Below are 21,412 nucleotides of genomic sequence, written 5' to 3'. Positions count from 1 at the left end.
TTAAATGTATTCACCTGATTATATTTACATATTGCAAAATCTCAGTGAAGGACACACCTTTAATATTTCCTTTTCAGTGAGATTCAGGCATACAACATATTCTTTATTAAGGTAACACACCAGAGCCAGAATGTCTATAAGATAAACCAGGTTCAAGGCCCATCAGTATGTGGCCTGAGCGAGGGACTGCTGGAGAGAGCCCCTCCCAAAATCTTTGCTTGCTGTTTGCTGCACCAATAAATCGAGGAGTAAATGGTAATCTCTATTTTGGACTGACCACATTTTTACAAGCCCCTGCTCTCATGCTTTTAACAGCAGATTAGTCTGCTGCCATTAATGCTTATCTCTAAACTGCTGTAATGCTTTACCTTCTGGTTTCGACAGATTAAGTTGATGTTAAAGGAACAGGAGCAAGTTAGGTTATTTTTTCTGGTCAGTTTGGCAATCCTCTCTATGCTTAAGGCATAAGCTGATTATTCATTCTAGAAAAGCTGCACTTTGAAGAGCACTTACTAGAGAGTAAGCCCCATCCGATTCAATGAGACTTCTGAATGCTTACGATGGCACTATTAATTTGTTAAGGCCAATATCCTAGCTTGAGGGGTTGTTTAGAGACAAACTACATGTTAAATTAAATGTGTGGTTTGCACTTCTGTCTACGGTTTCTGTGTGTGGCAAAAGTACAAATGTTTTAGGGGGGAAAAGCCAAAAGGTGGGGGGAAGAGGAAGAAACAGCTCAATGGGGGCTAAGCATGCTCAGTGGCCACAGAACACAGTCAGGGGGGGTGGGGGGACAAAAAACTGGGGAAGGGAGCAGGAGTGGAATTGAATGGAGTATCCTGGGAAAGCACATCGCTGGCTAGCCAGAACCCTGAATAGGAGCAATCTGCCCTGCAACATTTCGTTGCAGGTCCCTATTGTCAATAAATACTTGTACGTATGGCCACATTTGCACACACATTCCACTATTGGGTGGGTGTCTCACTAGTTTATGATAAACGTGCTTAGCTTGCTGCGTAATTGTATGGGAGGGAAGGGTAGCCAAGAGTACACGCAAATCAGTCCTGAGGCTTAGGCCGAGAAGTAAGACCTGATTATTGTCTTCTACATGATTTCTTTTCCATCCCTACGGCTTGTTTTTAAAGAACCAAGTGCTGAACTCTCTGGTTCTTATGCTGTAAAGGAGCAGATGGTATTTCTCACTGTGCTATAAGGCCATAATAGAAGTAATAACAAAGAACAGGTCAGTAAAAATGAAACCTTGAAAATAGGAAAAATTCTGACGTAGCCTTCCTATAGAAGACCATAACTAATGCATTTTTCCATCATTCAAGCCAAATCATGAGTACAGAAGTTTTGCTTCTCCTCCCTCCGAAACTATGGCAAAATTCCCAGTGCATTTGTTGGGATCAGGATTAGGCCAGAAGAAGGAATGGTGCCATTCCTATCGCTGTGTTTGCAGCAACAGTTTTCCCCTCCATTGTGCTGGAGACACAAACCGCCTCAGTGCATGTATAAGGTGCATTTACATAAGCTGTACTCATTCTGGATGAGCATAAGCTATGCTGCAATGCATCACACTTAAAGCTGGGAAGATATTTATTGAATGTTGATGTAGTAACCACTGTACTGTTTTTAATGCAGTAGCTGTATGTTTTGGCCACAGTACAACACAATGTGTTACAGGTCCAGGTTAAGTTGACCCAGGCTGAAAGGGATAATTGGGAAAACAAGCAACTGAATTTATCTGTTTTTTTGTGACTCATATTTATATAATAATTAAATAACCCTCCATACTAGATAGATACCCATTCATTTAGCTCCAAACCTGCAAATGTGGGATAAAAGCTGCTGTGAGGCCAAAGAAAGACATAGCATTTAAAAGTTGTTGTTGTTCAGTCGTTCAGTCGTGTCCGACTCTTCGTGACCCCATGGACCATAGCACGCCAGGCCTTCCTGTCCTGCGCTCTCTCCCGGAGCGTGCTCAAGTTCATATTCATTGCATCTGTGATGCTATCTAGCCATCTCATCCTCTGCCGTCCCCTTCTCCTTTTGCCTTCAGTCTTTCCCAGCATCAGGGTCTTTTCCAGAGAGTTTTCTCTTCGCATTAGGTGGCCAAAATATTTGAGCTTCAGCTTCATTATCTGTCCTTCCAATGAGCACTCAGGGTTGATTTCCTTTAGGATGGACTGATTTGACCTCCTTGCAGTCCAGGGGACTCGTAAGAGTCTTCTCCAGCACCACAGTTCGAAAGCATCAATCCTTCGGCGCTCAGCCTTCCTTATAATCCAGCTCTCACAGCCATACATTACTACTGGGAAAACCATAGCTTTGATTAGACGGACCTTTGTCGGCAAGGTGATGTCTCTGCTTCTTACTATGCTGTCTAGGTTGGCCATAGCTTTCCTCCCAAGGAGCAAGCGTCTTTTAATTTCATGGCTACAGTCACCGTCTGCGGTGATCTTGGAGCCCAAGAAAGTAAAATCTGTCACTGCTTCCATTTCTTCCCCTTCTATATGCCAGAAAGTGATGGGGCCAGATGCCATGATCTTAGTTTTTTTAATGTTGAGTTTCAAACCAGCTTTTGCACTCTCCTCTTTCACCCTCAACAAGAGGCTCTTGAGATCCTCTTCGCTTTCTGCCATTAGGGTGGTATCGTCTGCATATCGGAGGTTGTTGATAATTCTCCCGGCAATCTTAATTCCGACCTGTGATTCATCCAACCCAGCGTTTCTCATGATGTACTCTGCATATAAGTTAAATAAGCAGGGTGACAATATGCAGCCTTGTCGTACTCCTTTCCCAATTTTGAACCACTCGGTTGTTCCATGTCTGGTTCTGACTGTTGCTTCTTGACCCTCGTACAGGTTTCTCAGGAGACAGGTAAGGTGGTCTGGTACTCCCATCACTTTAAGAATTTGCCACAGTTTGTTGTGATCCACACAATCAAAGGCTTTAGCGTAGTCAATGAAGCAGAAATAGACGTTTTTCTGGAATTCTCTTGCTTTCTCCATGATGCAGCGAATGTTGGCGATTTGATCTCTAGTTCTTCTTCCTCTTCGAAACCCAGCTTGTACTTCCGGTAGTTCTCAGTTTGCATACTGCTGAAGCCTAGCTTGTAGGATTTTGAGCATCACCTTGCTGGCATGTGAAATGAGCGCAATTGTGCGGTAGTTTGAACATTCTTTGGCGTTGCCCTTCTTTGGAATTGGAATGTAAACTGACCTTTTCCAGTCTTGCGGCCATTGTTGAGTGTTCCAATTTTGTTGGCATATTGAGTGCAGCACTTTAACAGCATCATCTTTTAGGATTTTAAATAGCTCAGCTGGAATACTGTCATATTCGCTAGCTTTGTTGTCACTAATGCTTCCTAAGGCCCACTTGACTTCACTCTCTAGTATGTCTGGCTCAAGTTCAGTGACCGCACTATCATGGCTATCAGGGACATTCAGATCTTTACTGTATAGTTCTTCTGTGTATTCTTTCCACCTCTTCTTAATCTCATCTGCTTCTGTTAGGTCCCTGCCTTCTTTGTCCTTTATCATGCCCGTCTTTGCACAAAACGTTCCCTTGAGATCTCCAATTTTCTTGAAGAGATCTCTAGTCTTTCCCATTCTGTTGTTTTCCTCGATTTCTTTGCATTGTTCATTTAAGAAGGCCTTCTTGTCTCTCCTTGCTATTCTCTGGAACTCTGCATTCAGTTGGATATATCTTCCCCTTTCTCCCTTGCTTTTCGCTTCCCTTCTTTTGTCAGCTACTTGTAAAGCCTCCTCAGACAGCCACTTGGCTTTCTTGCATTTATTTTTCTTTGGGATGGATTTCATTGCTGCCTCCTGAACAATGTTACGGACCTCCGTCCATAGTTCCTCAGGCACTCTGTCTATCAGGTGTAATCCCTGAAATCTATTCCTCACCTCCAATGTATATTCGTAAGGGATATGATTTAGGTCATACCTGAATGGTTTAGTGGCTTTCCCTACGTTCTTCAATTTAAGCCAAAATTTTGCAACAAGAAGCTCATGATCTGAGCCACAGTGGGCTCCAGGTCTTGTTTTTACTGACTGTATGGAGCTTCTCCATCTTTGGCTGCAAAGTACATAATCATTTAAATAAGCATTTAAAAGAGGGTGCTTTAAAAACACCATGTTCAATCCAAACATTGGTTTACTCTAACAGAATGAAACCACTACTACTACAAAACATAGTGAACATAAAAGGCTGTGTTTCCCCAGCGATTTACTCCAGCCTGGCTGCGCTGCGAGGTCTATGTGTTTCCATGACATTGTGGCCATTCAGCTCCAGTGCCGCATTTTATCACTGAAAAACCGCTTCTTCTGAGACTGCTTATAGTCCAACTTTTCCCGTTTATGTCAGCTCCATTACTGACCTGTTTCCACAATTACACTGGGTCTGGTATCATAGTCCTGCCCATGGGACGTATAGCCCAGCCTTTGTGGGCATGTAGCTCTGACCTCAGTGACCCAATCCTTTCCCTCCCTGTTTTCCGGAAGTTTCATTGCCATTTTGGAGCAGGATGCCAGGGGACCAACTTTTAAAACATCATTGAAAATAAGCACTATAACACAGCCCATGACCCCAGTCAGGGTTTTTTTTCTCTCATTGTGCTGAATGAGGTTTGCTGTCCCAATGACCACAGAAATTCCCTCAATTGACAGGGCACATATCAAAGCCCAATTCCTTAAATGCGATTAAGCACGATCTCGAGGCTTCAGTCCATCGCCTTAGGACGCCCATAAAGAGATCTTTCCCACAATAAACCCATTACTGTCTCCTCAAAAGTAACTCCCACTGTTGTCAATGAGGTCCTCTGGGTTAAAATGGGAGCTAGTTTCCCTCTTTGTGTTCTTCCCCCGCCTTTCCCAGCACAAGCATATGTGTGTCTACTCAGAAGTAACTCCCATTGTGCTCAATGAGGCTTGCTCCTGAAATGCAGGTGCATCTGGACTTTCAGGGGAAAGGAGAAAGGGGGGGAGAGGGGGGGAAGCCTCTCTTCACAGCAAAGCTGATTCCTTTTAAAAAATCCGGTTCTCCTCCATTAGCCTGTCCTTCTGTTGTCCTAGAAACACGGCCGAGGAGGCAGGAACACGGATGAGGTAATCAGACCCAACCCAGACTCCACTCAGACATCAAGAAAATAATATGATTAGAGCTCAGTGGAAACCGCACAGAGCCCCCATGCAACAGCAATGATCAGCTGGGACTTTAAGCACTGTGGAAACTGGAAAAGGAGAAGCTGCGATTGGGGCAACATCGCAACAAAATGGCAAACAAAGTGAAGCCGATAGTGTGGAAACACACCCCTAGTCTTTTTATACACCCCAAAACAGGCTAAAAGGAAACTTATTTGTGCCACCTGACTGCTAGTTAACTCCCCCACCCCGCCCATGAATGCTGTTTGTACCTAAGGCTCTCTGATGCATCCAGAGCTGTTAATTAGGTCTGCACAGTGCATAAGTTTTGTCACTGAGTGCTTAAAAGACCCCAACAACAAATTAACCCTTAGCTTGCACCATTATTTGGTGTGATTCCTTGCCATCCAACAGTATCCCACTTGTGGAATTCTCTCCCCAACTAGGCTTGCTTGGCACCTACTCAGTGGGCTGGTTCACATGGCAAGATAGATAAGCCTCCGTGAAAATAAGCCACAGTGAGTTGATTGTTCACTCGCTAACCCTTGTTACTCCCAAAAGATGATCAGGCATTCTGCAGCGAAGAATTCTGCAGCTAAGGGGGCTTCTTTCCCCCTTAGTTCTCCATCCTGCTGACTGCACATAACCCATGGTACTTTGCCGCACAACCCTTCTTGTATTCTCATCCCTACTGAGGGAAACTTTTCTGGCTTCCTTCCCTGCTCCAATTGCTACCCCTTTCAGCACAATTTTTCCATTCGTGACCTTTTAAAAAAATGATTTTTCAGTGCTTCGAAAGTACACAAATGGGTTCCTCTTTAAAAAAAAATAAATCTGTTGTTTGCAAGCTCACAATAGCGCACATTCGTCTGCCCACTATTTTTTTCTTCAGCAGTACAGATCAGGCTTTTTCAGTTCCATTTCTTAACTTATTTGAACTGCTGCTTTATTGCCGATTTTATTATGATTGATTTGTTTTGCTTTGTATTGATTTGATTGCAATCCATTTTATTGTTTGCATTTAACTGTGAACCTTCATACGAGCCATTTGGCTGAATGTTGGTAGATAAACAAACAAATAAATACACTGAATTGGATTGCCCCTTGTGCGTGTGTACCAACAGCAAGAGCTACTTGCAATCTGCAAGCTATATGTTGTCCTGCCTTGTTCTTCCATAAGCTTTCCCCCTCCCTCACTCTTCTTCTGAAATTATGCCCTTACTTTTAAAGGGCTTATTCGAATTCAGCCAAGTGCAGTTCTGGTTCTTGCCAAGAGTAAGCAGACTACATGTCCAGCTAGATCCTGCTACATTCCAGAATCTGTGATTCAGGCATTTGAATTTGTCATCAGTTTGAAATTGAAACCAGAGGAGCAACCAGAGGGGCTCTTGGAACTTGTAAATCAGCCTTCAATGGAGTGTCTTGTTCTGGGCCTTTAAATTAAGTGGAAAGAAAATCCTGCAGCAGGGTCCTTTGGCATATCCCATCAGTGCCTTTGGAGCAGTGACAAGACACTGGCATGCTCATGACAAGAGTGCAGCTCCAGGGAAGTGTGGAGCAACCCCCATTTTGCACAAAATGCCTCATCTTGTGGGTACACAAACCATGCCTTGGGCTAAGGAGAAGGGGCATAGCTCAGAGAACATGCTTTGTGTGCACCAAGGTCCCAGGTTTTATCCCTGGCATCTCCAGGTAGGGCTGGGAAAGTCCCCAGTGTGGAAACCCCTGGAAAGTTGCGACTAGTCAGGGCAGACAAGGTTGAGCTGGATAGATCAGTGTTTCGACCCAGTATAAAGCATAGGAACATAGGAATCTGCCTTGTACTGCATCAGGCCCTTGGTCCGTCTAGCTCAGGAATGTTGACACTGACTGGCAGTAGCTCCCCAGCTATTCAGGCTGGAGTTTTTCCAGACCAACCTGGAGATGTTGGGAATTGAACCTGGACCTTCTGCATGCAAAGTATGTGCTCTAGCTGCGGCCCAGATTTCTTTGGTCCTTTTAAGTAGGAAATAAGATAGCAGCCTGGTTCTCACATAATTAGTATGGGTAGAGTATGGCCTAGTTCACATGTAATGGCAACCCAAAGTATGGGTCGAATATGGGTTGTTGTTGAATCACGGGTTGTGGTTACATGCAAACTGTGCATTATAGTTTAACTATGGATTGTTAACCACGAACAACCCAGGAAGAGAAGCCATGGTTTAAGAACATAAGAAGAGCTATGCTGGATCAGACCAAGGGTCCATCTAGTCCAGCATTCTGTTCACACAGTGGCCAACGAGCTGTCGACCAGGAACCCACAAGCAGGACTCGAGCGCAACAGCGCGTCATGTAGTTGTTTGTATTTGGGTTGTGAATTCTGGGTTGTTCATGCTTAACAGCCCATAGTTAAATCATAGTACAGGGTTCTCACATAATGATAGTCAACAACAACCCATGATTCAATGACAACCCATACTCAACCCCTATTCTGGGTTGTCGTTATGTGTAAACCAGGCCAGTATACCATTTCCACGGGGTATAAATTTGGGTGTGTGTATTGAAATTTTGTGGTATTGAAACTTATCCAGTTGGGAGAGGCTTCAGCCCTACCGAACTAGTTCTGCAACCTTTCTTACGGCCTTCGCCTTTCACTTTTTCGGGGGTGGGGGAGTAGCTCTGTGGAGAGGAAGTAGGGGTCTGTCCTCCATTGCCTCACAAATGAAAGGGAGCTCCAGTGTAGATCTTCCCTTAGTTAGAGTAGCTAGCCAGAAGGTATATGAGCTGTCCATTCCAGTTGCTCGTCTTAGACCATTGATTGATTGATTGATTGATTGATTTCATTTCTATACCGCCCAATAGGCAAAGCTCTCTGGGCGGTTCACAAAAATTAAAACCAAACAGCACACAATAAAACAATTTAAAATATATAGAACATTAAAGCCACAATATAACAATGCAACCACAATAAAACCTAGCAGCAGTACAGGAGTTTAAAATACAGATTTAAAACAGCAAAGCTAAAAGTTCAGAAAGCTAAAATGCTAAAATGCCTGGGAGAATAAAAAGGTCTTCACCTGGCACCGAAAGGAATACAATGTAGGTGCCAGGCGAACCTCGCTAGGAAGCTTATTCCAGAGCTGGGGTGCCACAGCAGAAAAAGCCCTCCTCCTAGTAGCCACCCGCCTCACTTCCTTTGGCAAGGGCTCACGGAGGAGGGCCGCTGATGATGATCTTAAGATCCGGGCAGGCACATATGGGAGGAGGCAATCCTTCAGATAACCTGGCCCCAAGCTGTTAAGGGCTTTAAATGTTAATACCAGCACTTTGAATCGGGCCCGGAAATGGACTGGCAGCCAGTGCAGCTGGAAAAGTACTGGCGTAATATGAGCTCACAGGCCAGTCCCTGTTAACAATCTTGCTGCCCTATTTTGGACCAGCTGAAGTTTCCGGACCGTTTTCAAAGGCAGCCCCATGTATAACGCATTGCAGTAATCCAGACAAGAAGTTATCAGAGCATGGATAACTGTAGCAAGGCTATCTCTGTCCAGATAAGGGCGTAGTTGGTATACCAGCCTAAGCTGATAAAAAGTGCTCTGTGCCACTGAGTTCACCTGTGCCTCAAGTGACAGTTCTGGATCCAAGAGCACCCCCAAACTACGAACCTGATCCTTTAGGGGGAGTGCAACCCCTTCCAGAACAGGTTGAATATCACCTAGCCGGGCAGACGAACCACCCACTAACAGTACCTCCATCTTGTCTGGATTGAGTTTCAGTTTATTGGCCCTCATCCAGTCCATTACCATGCCCAGGCACTGATTCAGAACAGCCACTGCCTCACCTGGATTTGATGAGAAAGAGAGGTATAGCTGGGTGTCATCTGCATATTGATGGCACCTCAGCCCACACCTCCGGATAACCTCCCCCAGCGGTTTCATATAGATGTTAAACAGCATAGGGGATAAAATAGAGCCCTGTGGAACCCCATGGCACAATTGCCATGGCACAGAGCAATAATCCCCCAGCACCACCTTCTGGAATCGGCCATCCAAGTAGGAGCGGAACCACTGTAATGCACTGCCTCCAACTCCCAACCCAGACAACCTATCCAGAAGGATACCATGGTCGATGGTATCGAAAGCCGCTGAGAGGTCCAGAAGAATCAACAGGGTCGCACTCCCCCTGTCCCTCTCCCAGCAGAGGTCATCCCACAGGGCGACCACAGGAAGCGTTCACAGGAAGCTTCCAGAGGGGTACCTCTGTTAGGGATCCCCTGGAAGCTGGAAGACCAGTATCCACTGGAGGCTGTTTCACTGCCTACTACTTGTGGATATACAGCTCTGGCCTAGAAACAACATTCATTCATTCATTCATTCATTCCTATACTGCCCCATAGCTGAAGCACTCTGGGCAGTTCACAAAGATTAAAAACCATTAAAAATATGTTCTACAAAGTTCAAAACCATTTACATTAAAGCATATGAACAGACAGCACACACACAGACAACATATATCTAAAAACAATTTTAAACAATCAACCAAAGACAATCCAGGACCTGATTAAAAGGTGGAAGACAACAGAAGAAGCCAATGTGGCTTCACAAAAAGCTTAGGGATAACCTGAAAACAAAAAAGGACACATATAGGAAGTGGAAAGAAGGCCAAGTAACAAAGGAAGAGTACAGGCAGGTAGCACAGAATTGCAGGGATGGCGTCAGGAAGGCTAAAGCTGAGAACGAGCTGAGGTTAGCGAGGGATACTAAAAACAACAAAAAGGCTTACTTCAGCTACGTGCATAGTAAAAGGCAGAGGAAAGAAATGGTTGTTCATCTATTAAATAAGGATGGCAAAACGATAAAAGATGACAAAGAAAAGGCAGAGGTGCTCAATTCCTACTTTGGCTCGGTCTTCTCCCGGGGAAGGGTCTATGACCCCCCTGGCAAGGGCGAAGTGCAGGCTGAAGGGGCGGGATTGCAGCTTGAGATCGATAGGCATATGGTCAAGGAACACCTAATTACTTCGAATGAGTTCAAATCTCCAGGGCCAGATGAACTGCATCCTAGAGTAATAAAGGAACTGGCAGAAGAACTCTCAGAACCGCTGTCTATTCTCTTTGAGAAATCATGGAGGACGGGGGAAGTGCCAGATGACTGGAGGAGGGCTAATCTTACCCTATCTTCAAAAAGGGTAAGAAGGAGGAACCTGGGAACTAGAGACCAGTCAGTCTGACATCAATCCCAGGGAAAATTCCGGAGCAGATGATAAAGCAATCCATCTGGAAGCACCTTGACAACAATGCCGTGATTACTCGAAGCCAACATGGATTTGTCAAAAACAAGTCCTGCCAGACAAATCTGATCTCATTTTTTGATCAAGTAACCTCCCTTGTAGACCGTGGGAATGCTGTAGACATCATATACCTCGACTTCAGCAAAGCTTTCGACAAAGTGCCCCATGATCTCCTGATGAGCAAACTAGCTCAAAGTGGGCTAGATGAAACAACGATCCGGTGGATCCACAGTTGGCTACAGAATCGGACTCAAAGAGTGCTTATCAACGGGCCCTTCTCAAACTGGGGAGAGGTAACGAGTGGGGTACCGCAGGGCTCAGTCCTGGGCCCAGTGCTCTTCAACGTTTTTATTAATGACTTGGAGGAGGAGGTGGAGGGAATGCTGATCAAATTTGCAGATGACACAAAATTGGGCAGGATAGCTAATACTTTGGAAGACAGAAACAAACTTCAAAGTGATCTGGATAGACTGGAGCGCTGGGCAGAAAACAAACAGAATGACATTTAATAGGGATAAATGCCAAGTTCTGCACCTAGGAAAAAGAAACCAAATGCAAGTTACAAGATGGGGGATACGTGGCTCAACAACACTACAAGCGAGAAGGATCTTGGAATTGTTGTCGATCACAAGCTGAATATGAGCCAACAATGTGATGTGGCTGCAAAAAAGGCCAATGCTCATTTGGGCTGCATTAATAGAAGCATCCTCTTCATGGATCACTGCCTTGTTGTGGCGAAGGGGCTTGCGTAACTCAGTGAAGCCATAAGCTATGCCGTGCAGGGCCACCCAAGACGGACAGGTCATGGCAGAGAGTTCTGACAAAATGTGGTCCACTGGAGAAGGAAATGGCAACCCACTCCAATATTCTTTCCAAGAAAACCCCATGGAACGTATGGATCACAAGGCTAAAAGATATGACGCCGGAAGATGAGCCCCTCAGGTCGGAAGGTGTCCAATATACTACTGGGGAAGAGCAGAGGGTATTTCCAAGTAGCGCCAGAAAGAGTGAAGCGGCTGGGCCAAACCCGAAAGGACACTCAGCTGTGGATGTGTCTGGTGGTGAAAAGAAAATCCGGTGCTGTAAAGAACAATATTGTTTAGGAACCTGGAATGTCAGATCAATGAATCAAGGTAAGCTGGAGGTGGTCAAACATGAGATGGCAAGATTGAACATCGACATCTTGGGAATCAGCGAACTACAATGGACAAGCATGGGCGAATTTAATTCAGGTCACCATTATATCTACTACTGTGGGCAAGAATCCCTTAGAAGAAATGGAGTAGCACTCGTAGTCAATAAAAGGGTGGGAAAAGCATTAGTGGGGTACAATCTCAAAAACGACAGAATGATCTCAGTACGAATCCAAGGCAAACCATTCAACATCACAGTAATTCAAGTCTATGCCCCAACCACTGAGGCCGAAGAAGCTGAGGTTGATCGGTTCTATGAAGACCTACAACACCTTCTAGAACTAACACCAAAAAAAGATGTCCTCTTCATCATAGGGGATTGGAATGCTAAAGTAGGAAGTCAAGAAATAACTGGGATAACAGGCAAGCATGGCCTTGGTGTACAAAATGAAGCAGGACAAAGGCTAATAGAGTTTTGCCAAGAGAACACGTTGATCATAGCAAACACTCGTTTCCAACAGCACAAGAGGCGACTCTACACATGGACATCACCAGATGGTCAATATCGAAATCAGATTGATTATGTCCTTTGCAGCCAAAGATGGAGAAGCTCATTTTTATTAATGACCTGGAGGAGGAGGTGCAGGGAATGCTGATCAAATTTGCAGATGACACAAAATTGGGCGGGATAGCTAATACTTTGAAGACAGAAACAAAATTCAAAGTGATCTGGATAGACTGGAGTGCTGGGCAGAAAACAACAGAATTTTATTTTATTTTATTTTATTTATTTCATTTCTATACCGCCCAATAGCCGAAGCTCTCTGGGCGGTTCACAAAAACTAAAACCAAACAACGCACAATAAAACAATTTAAAATATATAGAACATTAAAACCACAATATAACAATACAACCACAATAAAACCTAGCAGCAGTACAGGAGTTTAAAATACAGATTTAAAACAGCAAAGATAAAAATTTAGAAAGCTAAAATGCCTGGGAAAATAAAAAGGTCTTCACCTGGCGCCGAAAGGAGTACAATGTAGGCGCCAGGCGAACCTCACTAGGGAGCTCATTCCAGAGCCGGGGTGCCACAACAGAAAAAGCCCTCCTCCTAGTAGCCACCCGCCTCACTTCCTTTGGCAGGGGCTCACGGAGAAGGGCCGCTGCTGATGATGTTAAGGTCCAGGCAGGCACATATGGGAGGAGGCGATCCTTCAGGTAACCTGGCCCCAAGCCGTTAAGAGCTTTGAATGTTAACACCAGCACTTTGAATCAGGCCCGGAAATGGACTGGCAGCCAGTGCAGCTGGAAAAGTACTGGCGTAATATGAGCTCGCAGGCCAGTCCCTGTTAACAATCTTGCTGCCCTATTTTGGACCAGCTGAAGTTTCCGGACCGTTTTCAAAGGCAGCCCCACGTATAACGCATTGCAGTAATCCAGACGAGAAGTTATCAGAGCATGGATAACTGTAGCAAGGCTATCTCTGTCCAGATAAGGGCGTAGTTGGTATACCAGCCTAAGCTGATAAAAAGTGCTCCGTGCCACTGAGTTCACCTGTGCCTCAAGTGACAGTTCTGGATCCAAGAGCACCCCCAAACTACGAACCTGATCCTTTAGGGGGAGTGCAACCCCCTCCAGAACAGGTTGATTATCACCTAGCCGGGCAGACGAACCACCCACTAACAGTACCTCCGTCTTGTCTGGATTGAGTTTCAGTTTATTGGCCCTCATCCAGTCCATTACCGTGCCCAGGCACTGGTTCAGAACAGCCACTGCCTCACCTGGTTTTGATGAGAAAGAGAGGTAGAGCTGGGTGTCATCCGCATATTGATGGCACCTCAGCCCACACCTCCGGATAACCTCCCCCAGCGGTTTCATGTAGATGTTAAACAGCATGGGGGATAGAATAGAGCCCTGTGGAACCCCATGGCACAATTGCCATGGCACAGAGCAATAATCCCCCAGCACCACCTTCTGGAATCGGCCATCCAAGTAGGAGCGGAACCACTGTAGTGCAGTGCCTCCAACTCCCAACCCAGACAACCTATCCAGAAGGATACCATGGTCGATGGTATCGAAAGCCGCTGAGAGGTCCAGGAGAATCAACAGGGTCGCACTCCCCCTGTCCCTCTCCCGGCAGAGGTCATCCCACAGGGCGACCAAGGCAGTTTCCGTTCCAAAACCAGGCCTGAAGCCCGATTGAAATGGATCTAGATAATCCATTTCATTCAAGAGTGCCTGGAGCTGTCCTACAACCACCCGCTCAAGCACCTTGCCCAGGAAGGGGATGTTGGCCACTGGCCTATAATTGTTAACATCCTCTGGGTCCAGGTTAGGCTTTTTCAGGAGTGGTCTCATTACTGCCTCTTTTAAAGCAGCAGGCACCACTCCCTCTCTCAAGGAGGAATTTACAACCTCCTGGACCCAGCCGGACAACCCCTCCTTGTTTGATTTAATAAGCCATGAAGGGCAAGGGTCAAGCACACAAGTGGTCGATCGGACTTGGCCAAGCACCTTGTCCGCATCCTCAGGCCTCAGTAACTGAAACTCATCCAATAAAACTGGACCAGACGGTGCTCTGAACGCCTCTACCAATGGAACTGCATTAATCGTGGTGTCCAATTCATGACGAATCTGAGCGACTTTATCCTCAAAGTGCTGCGCAAACCCGTCACAGCGTGCTACCGAGGGTTCCACCGTCTCTCTCCCTGGCCCAGAATGTAACAGGCCGCGAACCACTCAGAAAAGCTCCGCCGGACGACACTGAGAAGATGCAATGCTGGTGGAAAAGAACTGCCTCTTTGCCACCCTCACCGCCACAGAGTAGGCTCGATAGTGGGCTCTTACCTGTGGGTGGTGGGTGGTTAGCATAGTGGGTGGTTAGCATAGCTTCCAAATCCCGGGAAGTACTTGTTCCCCTCTACTCAGCACTGGTTAGGCCTCATCTGGAGTACTGTGTCCAGTTCTGGGCACCACACTTTAAGAAGGATGCAGACAAACTGGAGAGGGTTCAGAGGAGGGCAACAAAGATGATCAGGGGACTGGAAACAAAGCCCTGTGAAGAGAGACTGAAAGAACTGGGCATGTTTAGCCTTGAGAAGAGAAGACTGAGGGGAGATATAATAGCACTCTTCAAGTACTTGAAAGGTTGTCACAGAGAAGAAGGCCAGGATCTCTTCTCGATCACCCCAGAGTGCAGGACACGGAATAATGGGCTCAAGTTACAGGAAGCCAGATTCCGACTGAACATCAGGAAAAACGTCCTGACCATTAGAGCAATACGACAATGGAACCAATTACCTAGGGAGGTGGTGGGCCCTCTCACACTGGAGGCATTCAAGACGAGGCTGGACAGCCATCTGTCAGGGATGCTCTGACTTGGATTCCTGCATTGAGCAGGGGGTTGGACTCGATGGCCTTGTAGGCCCCTTCCAACCCTACTATTCTATGATTCTATGGTTAAAAACTCACTATATGCTGCCAAATGCCTGAGAGAAGAGGGAAATTTTAACCTGGGCCCGAAAAGAAAATACTGTTAGAGAGATAATTCCATAATTGGGGGGCCACCACTGAGAAGGCCCCCTCCTAAGGATACTTCATAAGGGTCTTTAGAACAACCTTGTAATTACCTTGTTCACTGGTAAATTATGTTGTTCACTATTTATACTGTTATTCAGTGAAGTCCCATGCATACTCCAGCAAGCACAGGGCTTCCCTCTTCCCTTCAGTGGCAGAGGCAGTTGTGTACTTGCCAGTATCCTTTCCATGACATTAGTAAGTGTGGGTCAGTTGCTCACATGGCAGCCTCATGCACACCCCCAAGGTTCTGCATATCTTCAGGCTGGAACCCATATTACAGTGACCAAGCCAAATATGTGTGCAAGCCACTCATGCGTGTAAGCCTGTGGCAAACTCTGCCAAATAAATTTTGGAATATTAACTTTACTGTACAAATTTCCGTACAGCCAAGAAGGCACATTAAAGAATTTAGAAGACTTGAAACCATACATTGTAGAGTGGACACTGCTCGGTTTATATATAACTTGCTAGCTGTGCTGCAGCCTGGTTTGCTGTGTGACTGCTGGCTGATGCTATAATTGAATTTTGTGGGTGAGGCATAGAGTCTGAGTCTGAGTTTGGAGCGGGAGGAGGTGGTCTTTTTTTTTTTAATGTAGGCTTTCGATTGTGTCAGTCAGTTTTTGTTGTGCATTTTTAATCGTTTGTTCTTTCTCTCTGCAGTGATGGCACCACCCTTCTCAGGCTGAAAACTTGAACAAGCCGCATAACATGTCCAGTTGGTGGGCTAGTCGCTAGATCTATGCCAAGGAAGCTATCTGTTTGGCAAGGTGCGTGAGTGTGTGTGTGTAGATAGATATATGAGAGAGAGAGAGAGAGAGAGCATGCTCATTCCTCATTGTTTTTTGGAGGGTTTCCTGCTTAGTTATTTTTAAATATTTTCCCCCTTCTTGGTTTCCCCAAGCATGCTGATACCACCCTCTTTTTTTCTCAGTAGCCTCCTTTTGGCTGCATAGCTCTCATAACTCAGTACCTGTGTGGTCTCTCTCTTTCTCTGAGCCTTTCTAAATGAGGCATTTATTGTGCACTGGTGATTCCTCACTCATGGTAGTTTTCAGGTGCTTTACCCAACATCATCCACCAGGGCCTCTCCTGTAGTTGCAATGATTATCGCTCCCCCCACCCCCCAATGTGGAAAGTCTCCTATTTCTGTGAATGGAGGCATGAAACCCTGGTGTATTTGTGCAATTCCACTATACTACAGTGCCACCTAATGGTTGTGTAATGGAACATATAGGAAGGCAGAGAAAGAAACCCCCCAGAAAAAAATATGTGTAAAGGTTTCACAAAGAATCCAGAAGCAGAAGCCTCAGAAAGTGGCAGGTTAAAAGCTTCATGTAGAAAAGTATTCTCTCTCTCTCTCTGTCTCATATACGTATAGATAAATACATAAATAATCTAGAGTGTGTATAGATATGTGTGTGTGTACTGCTGCAATAGACTCTCTCTCTCTCTCTCTCTCTCTCACACACACACACACACACACACACACACGTATGTTAGTCTATTGCAGCCAAAACAACAAAGAGTCTTGAGGCATCTTAAAGACTAACAAAGTTGTTCTAGCATAAGCTTTTGTGAACTAGAGTCCGGTTCATCAGATGCATGGAGTATTTTTTTATATATAGTACATATGGTGTGTGTGTGTGTGTGTGTGTGTGTATGTATCACTGGGGGGTGGGGGAGGAGGGAGAATTGTATACAGTGAGGTCAGAGGGAAATTAAATGCAGAAAGTACAGATGGTGACAATTACCTCTGGTGATAGGATTAAACCTATTGATGAATTCTAACGCAGCAGAAAATGCCATCTTCTTTCAGCCATGCCTTTCTGCAATCTACATAGGACAAACAGATCAATCTCTATGGAGAAGAATAAATGAACACAAATCTGGCATCAGAAATGGCAATATTTGGAAACCAGTGGGGGAACACTTCAGCCTCCCAGGACAATATATCACTTACCTTAAAGGAACTTCAGAGGAAGATTAGAGTAAGAGACTGCTGAATTAGCATTCATCAACAGGTTTAATTCTATTTAACCTAATACACAAGCTTAAATCAGGATAACAGGTTTTCATACACTATGGGGCTGTTCGGATGTAACTGCTGCAAATCATGGGTTAATTAAGCCACGATTTGCTGCGGTGCATGCCGGATGTATTCTGTGGCCATTTTGAGTATTTCAGGGCTTGCTACTTGACATCCAAACCCAGACACGATAGGTTAATTGTGGGTTAAACAAATCACAGTTAACCTAGTTACTAATTGCAGGTAAATTAGCACACAGTTTGCCACTGTTATGTGTGAACTGGGTCTAAATGCGTTAATTGGCTTACTTAATGTCAGGATGTTTGTTATAAGCAACAGCTTCACTGTAAATGACCACTGTTAATAATGTGATTGTCACCATCTGAACTTTCTGCATTGAATTTCCTTCTGACCTCACTGTTTACAGTTCTTTCCCTACCCCAGTCCCACATGTACTGTATGTACAGTACTGTATAAAAAAGCTGAAACTCTCCATAATACTTTATGCATCGGATGAAATGGACTACAGTCCACAAAAGGTTATGCCACAATAAATTTGTTAATCATTAGGATGCCGTAAGAATCGTAGTTGTTTTTACTGTTATTTCTGTTTTCTTATGTGATGTGTCCCCTGGCCACCCCAGTATTCATTTCCAGAGCTGTAAAATATAACAATCTTTACAGCTAAATAGTATGAGGGAGTATCAAGTCACCTTTCTAGATGGCAAAAAATAAGACTTTTTAGCACTCTGTTAGCATGTACCAAAATAGTATAAGTAGGTGAGCATGCAATGGATGGAGTATTGGTAGACGGGGACAGGACAGACTTTCTGCTGGAGTGTAGCTTGTTTTCCATTTAAAATACAGTAATGGGTCAGATATATGCTCCAGCACTGAGGAGGGAATTACATAATAAGGATTCACAAAATGGGAGAGCATTACCACACATGAGGTGGGCAGTATTCTTGTTGTTTGCCAAGTTAATTAAAAACAAAACAAAACTTAATTCTGAGCAAGAGTTCGCCCATGCTAGAGCTCCATAGTTGCAAATATTCATGTTTCTAAAGAAGTCCCTCACACATGTTCTAAAACAGGAGCATTTCTTTTGTCCCCTGTGATGTCACAGGCACTAGCCAGAAGGTGCCAGTGACACAAAGCCCCCCCAAACTGCAATTGCTGGGGTGAAATAAATGGCATTTCCCCAGTGACCAAAGTACTGCAATTTCATTGCTGGGCAAAATATGATTTCCTCACAACTGAAGCAATCTGGGAAAATACATCCAGATCCCTCACAACCAATGAATAACAGCTGGACTTTTATTGTACAGTAAAACACTCTTCTAGTTAATATATGGTTGGAGATGAGTCTAATCTGTCTTTTTATAATTGTGTTTGATGGTGGTCTACAGGCATAGGGATATGGATTCCTAGGAATTTTACTACTTATGTTTTTGAACAAGCACTTTCTAGACTTTATGATTTGAAGGTAAAACTTTTAAAATGGGCAAGAGATGCAAAATGGTCAGAAATTGTGTGTATGCTTGGTGTATGTGTGTGTTTGTTTGTGCTACAAACACAAACACTCCAAAACAAAACAAATGATCACCAGTAGCATGTCCAGTTTATAAATTTATAGATTTAAAAATGTAAAATTTATAGATTTAAAAATGTAAAATTTATAGATTTAAAAATGTAAAATTTATAGATTTAAACATTTTAAATATATAAACAGATTTTAAAACGTGAAATGTTTCAGTATAAAACACCAGCTTCAGTGACTGAGTTTAAAATCTGTTTATATATTTAAAATGTTTAAATCTATAAATTCTAAATTTTTTAATGCAGAAGGGTGCAATCCTATCCAATGCAGAGTAGGAGGAGCGGCAGAGGCAGTTTTTGTCTCTGCGCTCCTCCCGCTCTGTATTTTAGATCGACGGGCTTTTTCGCTCATCTAACTGGGGTGCATTGGAGCAGCAGGGAACTAGGCTGGTGGGAGTGAGGTGCTGGGATATGGTGTAAGCCATATTATTTAGTTTCCTCCCCAGTTCCCTCCCCTCCTGCTCACAAGCATACCCCCTTTACCTCCTCTCTGGGGTCGCTGCTGTGGTTCTCTCTGCACCGTCTGCGAAGGGAAGGAGGTGGGGAGGTCAGATTCCTGGCTCCAAGGTCGGGGCACTTGCTCCAGCCCCAGATCCAGGAATCCGAACTATCCTATGGCCCCCCAGATTCTGTCTAGGGGCCATAGGATTGCTCTATCCATTTATAAACGGGATGCACTACTGGTGGTCATGTGTTTTGTTTGGAGTGCTGTATCACATGCATCACATCGCCTACATATCCGTTGAAACACAAACAATAGAACACGTGTGACCTTTCAAACTCCTCCTATTTCTCCTGCAATTAGAACACTATGCAGTGGTGTGTGGCACATTATAAACACTCTGTCCTCAGAGCAATGATTGCATTTTGAAAAAATACCAGCACAGCGGTGCCTCGTGAACAAAAGGAACTCTAGCATAGATTCCACCCCCAGTCATGGATTCCCTGCATCACATCTCTTTTGACCGTATGATGCAAAAGATGGCATGCATTTACTTGAGATCACTAGTAAGAAGAAGCCAATTCTTCTTCATTTCTTTACCTCTTGCATATACTAACAAGACCACAGATGTTCACAATTTTCAGTGCTGAAGCTTTAAAGGAAAAAGACCACTAGTCTTGGCAGCCTTTAAGATAAAGATCATGGATAGGATTTTCCAGAGTCCTCAGCACTGACCTTGGCACATAGCACTTTGGAAAAAAAACCCATCTTAGCATACTTCAGCTCTTGAGTGAGCAAAAAGGGTTATCCCAAAAAAGAAAAATAAAAAAAATTAAAAAGCTATGTGTTGCAAATTTTGGAAACTGGTTCCTCCCCAAATGTTACAAATGAAGCAATAGTTACATATGACCCAATTCTCCAAGCGGTGAGAATTTCTAGGGGTGCAGAGCTTACCTGGGTTTGGTCCCCTTTGGAGTGAGGTCACTGGAAGCTTAATGCCTTTTGTAATATTTGCACTCATTTACAAATGTACAGGTTGAGCATAAGTGGAAGCTCACAGACTTTAACACTCCAACAGACATGCTGAAGTGTGCTGCTCCCACGTTAGACCTTCCAGGGGAACAGCCTGCACCCTATGATGCCCCAGAACTCCAGCTGAGTTCTCTGACTCTTTCCTCCTCTCTGACTCAAACTGTAGCCTTGTCCTTTTGGGGGGGGGGGGTTACGCAGACACCTGCCTCACCTCTCACCCTGGCTAGTGAGGGAAATAAGGATGAGTCCTATCCACCCATCATCTGTGCCTTCTTGGGCCATCTTAGTTCCCATTGCAACACATCGTCCGATATTACAGGTTATCAACAGTCTTTTGACAGGTCTTCAGAGCTATTGCCTCAGGCCAGCCCACACCGATAGGTCCTAACATAACCCTGGTAAGAAACCCATAAAATACAGAACTACCTCCCCACCCCTAGCCACTCCAATTCATTGTCAATTACATCTTGTTGCTGTTGTAGAGTCTGTGGATCCCTCGTGGCCAAACTAGATGTAGTGGGCCGGGTGCCTTTGCATCATGCCAGGCACCCACGGGCACCCGGCTTACTGTGGCTTGTTTTGTTGTCTGAATCCAGGTGGCATGGCTTGTTGGGAGTGAGCAGCAACCCAACAACAGCCCATGAGTTGTTTGAGAGTTGCTGCCCATTCTAACAAGCCATGCTACCTGGGTTCGCATGACATGACAAGCCATGGTAGCGAGAACAATTAAACTGATTGTGCCGGCATGTGACTGGTGCATGCGGCAGAGGAAAAATCACCATGGCTTATTTCCCCCACTGTGATCATGTGAACTCCATCAGTGGGGGCAGCCATGTTAGCTCATTCATATGTCTACCATGTTTACATATCAAAGAGGTGATGATGCAGAACTATCTTTCTACACCAAAAGGGAAAACAGGTGAGACAAGTTGAACTCTCCCCTGGCTGGCCTCCCTCTGCTTTGTCACTGTAGTTCAGTGGTAGAGGACGTGTGTTGCACGCTAAGGCTCCCAGGTTCAGTCCCTGGATTCACAGAGTCAAAAGGAGCAGGTAGCAGTTGACGGGAACAACTTCTGCCTGATACCATGGACAGCTGTGGCCAGGCATAACACTCAAAAATAACTCACCTCAAAATAATTCACCACAGGGGAACCTGTAACCCTCCAGATAGTGTTGGAC

The 21,412-nt window shown here is 44.8% G+C and overlaps 1 protein-coding gene across 4 annotated transcripts in view; it reads left to right on the top strand.

Annotated features, from left to right (window-relative positions):
- RIPOR3 (RIPOR family member 3) overlaps positions 1 to 21,412 on the top strand; it is a 139,030-nt gene that overhangs the window by 30,465 nt on the left and 87,153 nt on the right. For 3 of the 4 annotated variants that reach the window (XM_084854145.1, XM_084854144.1, XM_084854142.1), the window contains exon 2: positions 15,795 to 15,901. The gene's annotated coding sequence lies outside the window, so the exon portion shown is untranslated. Of the gene's footprint in view, positions 1 to 15,794; positions 15,902 to 16,975; positions 17,123 to 21,412 lie in introns of all 4 variants that reach the window. The other variant, XM_084854143.1, reaches the window with a different exon arrangement.

This window comes from Heloderma suspectum, chromosome 4 (genome assembly GCF_057233095.1).
Source record: "Heloderma suspectum isolate Gila_16-S chromosome 4, 16-S_ref, whole genome shotgun sequence".
Classification (NCBI taxonomy): domain Eukaryota; kingdom Metazoa; phylum Chordata; class Lepidosauria; order Squamata; family Helodermatidae; genus Heloderma; species Heloderma suspectum.
This window is presented reverse-complemented; position numbering and strand designations above follow the sequence as displayed.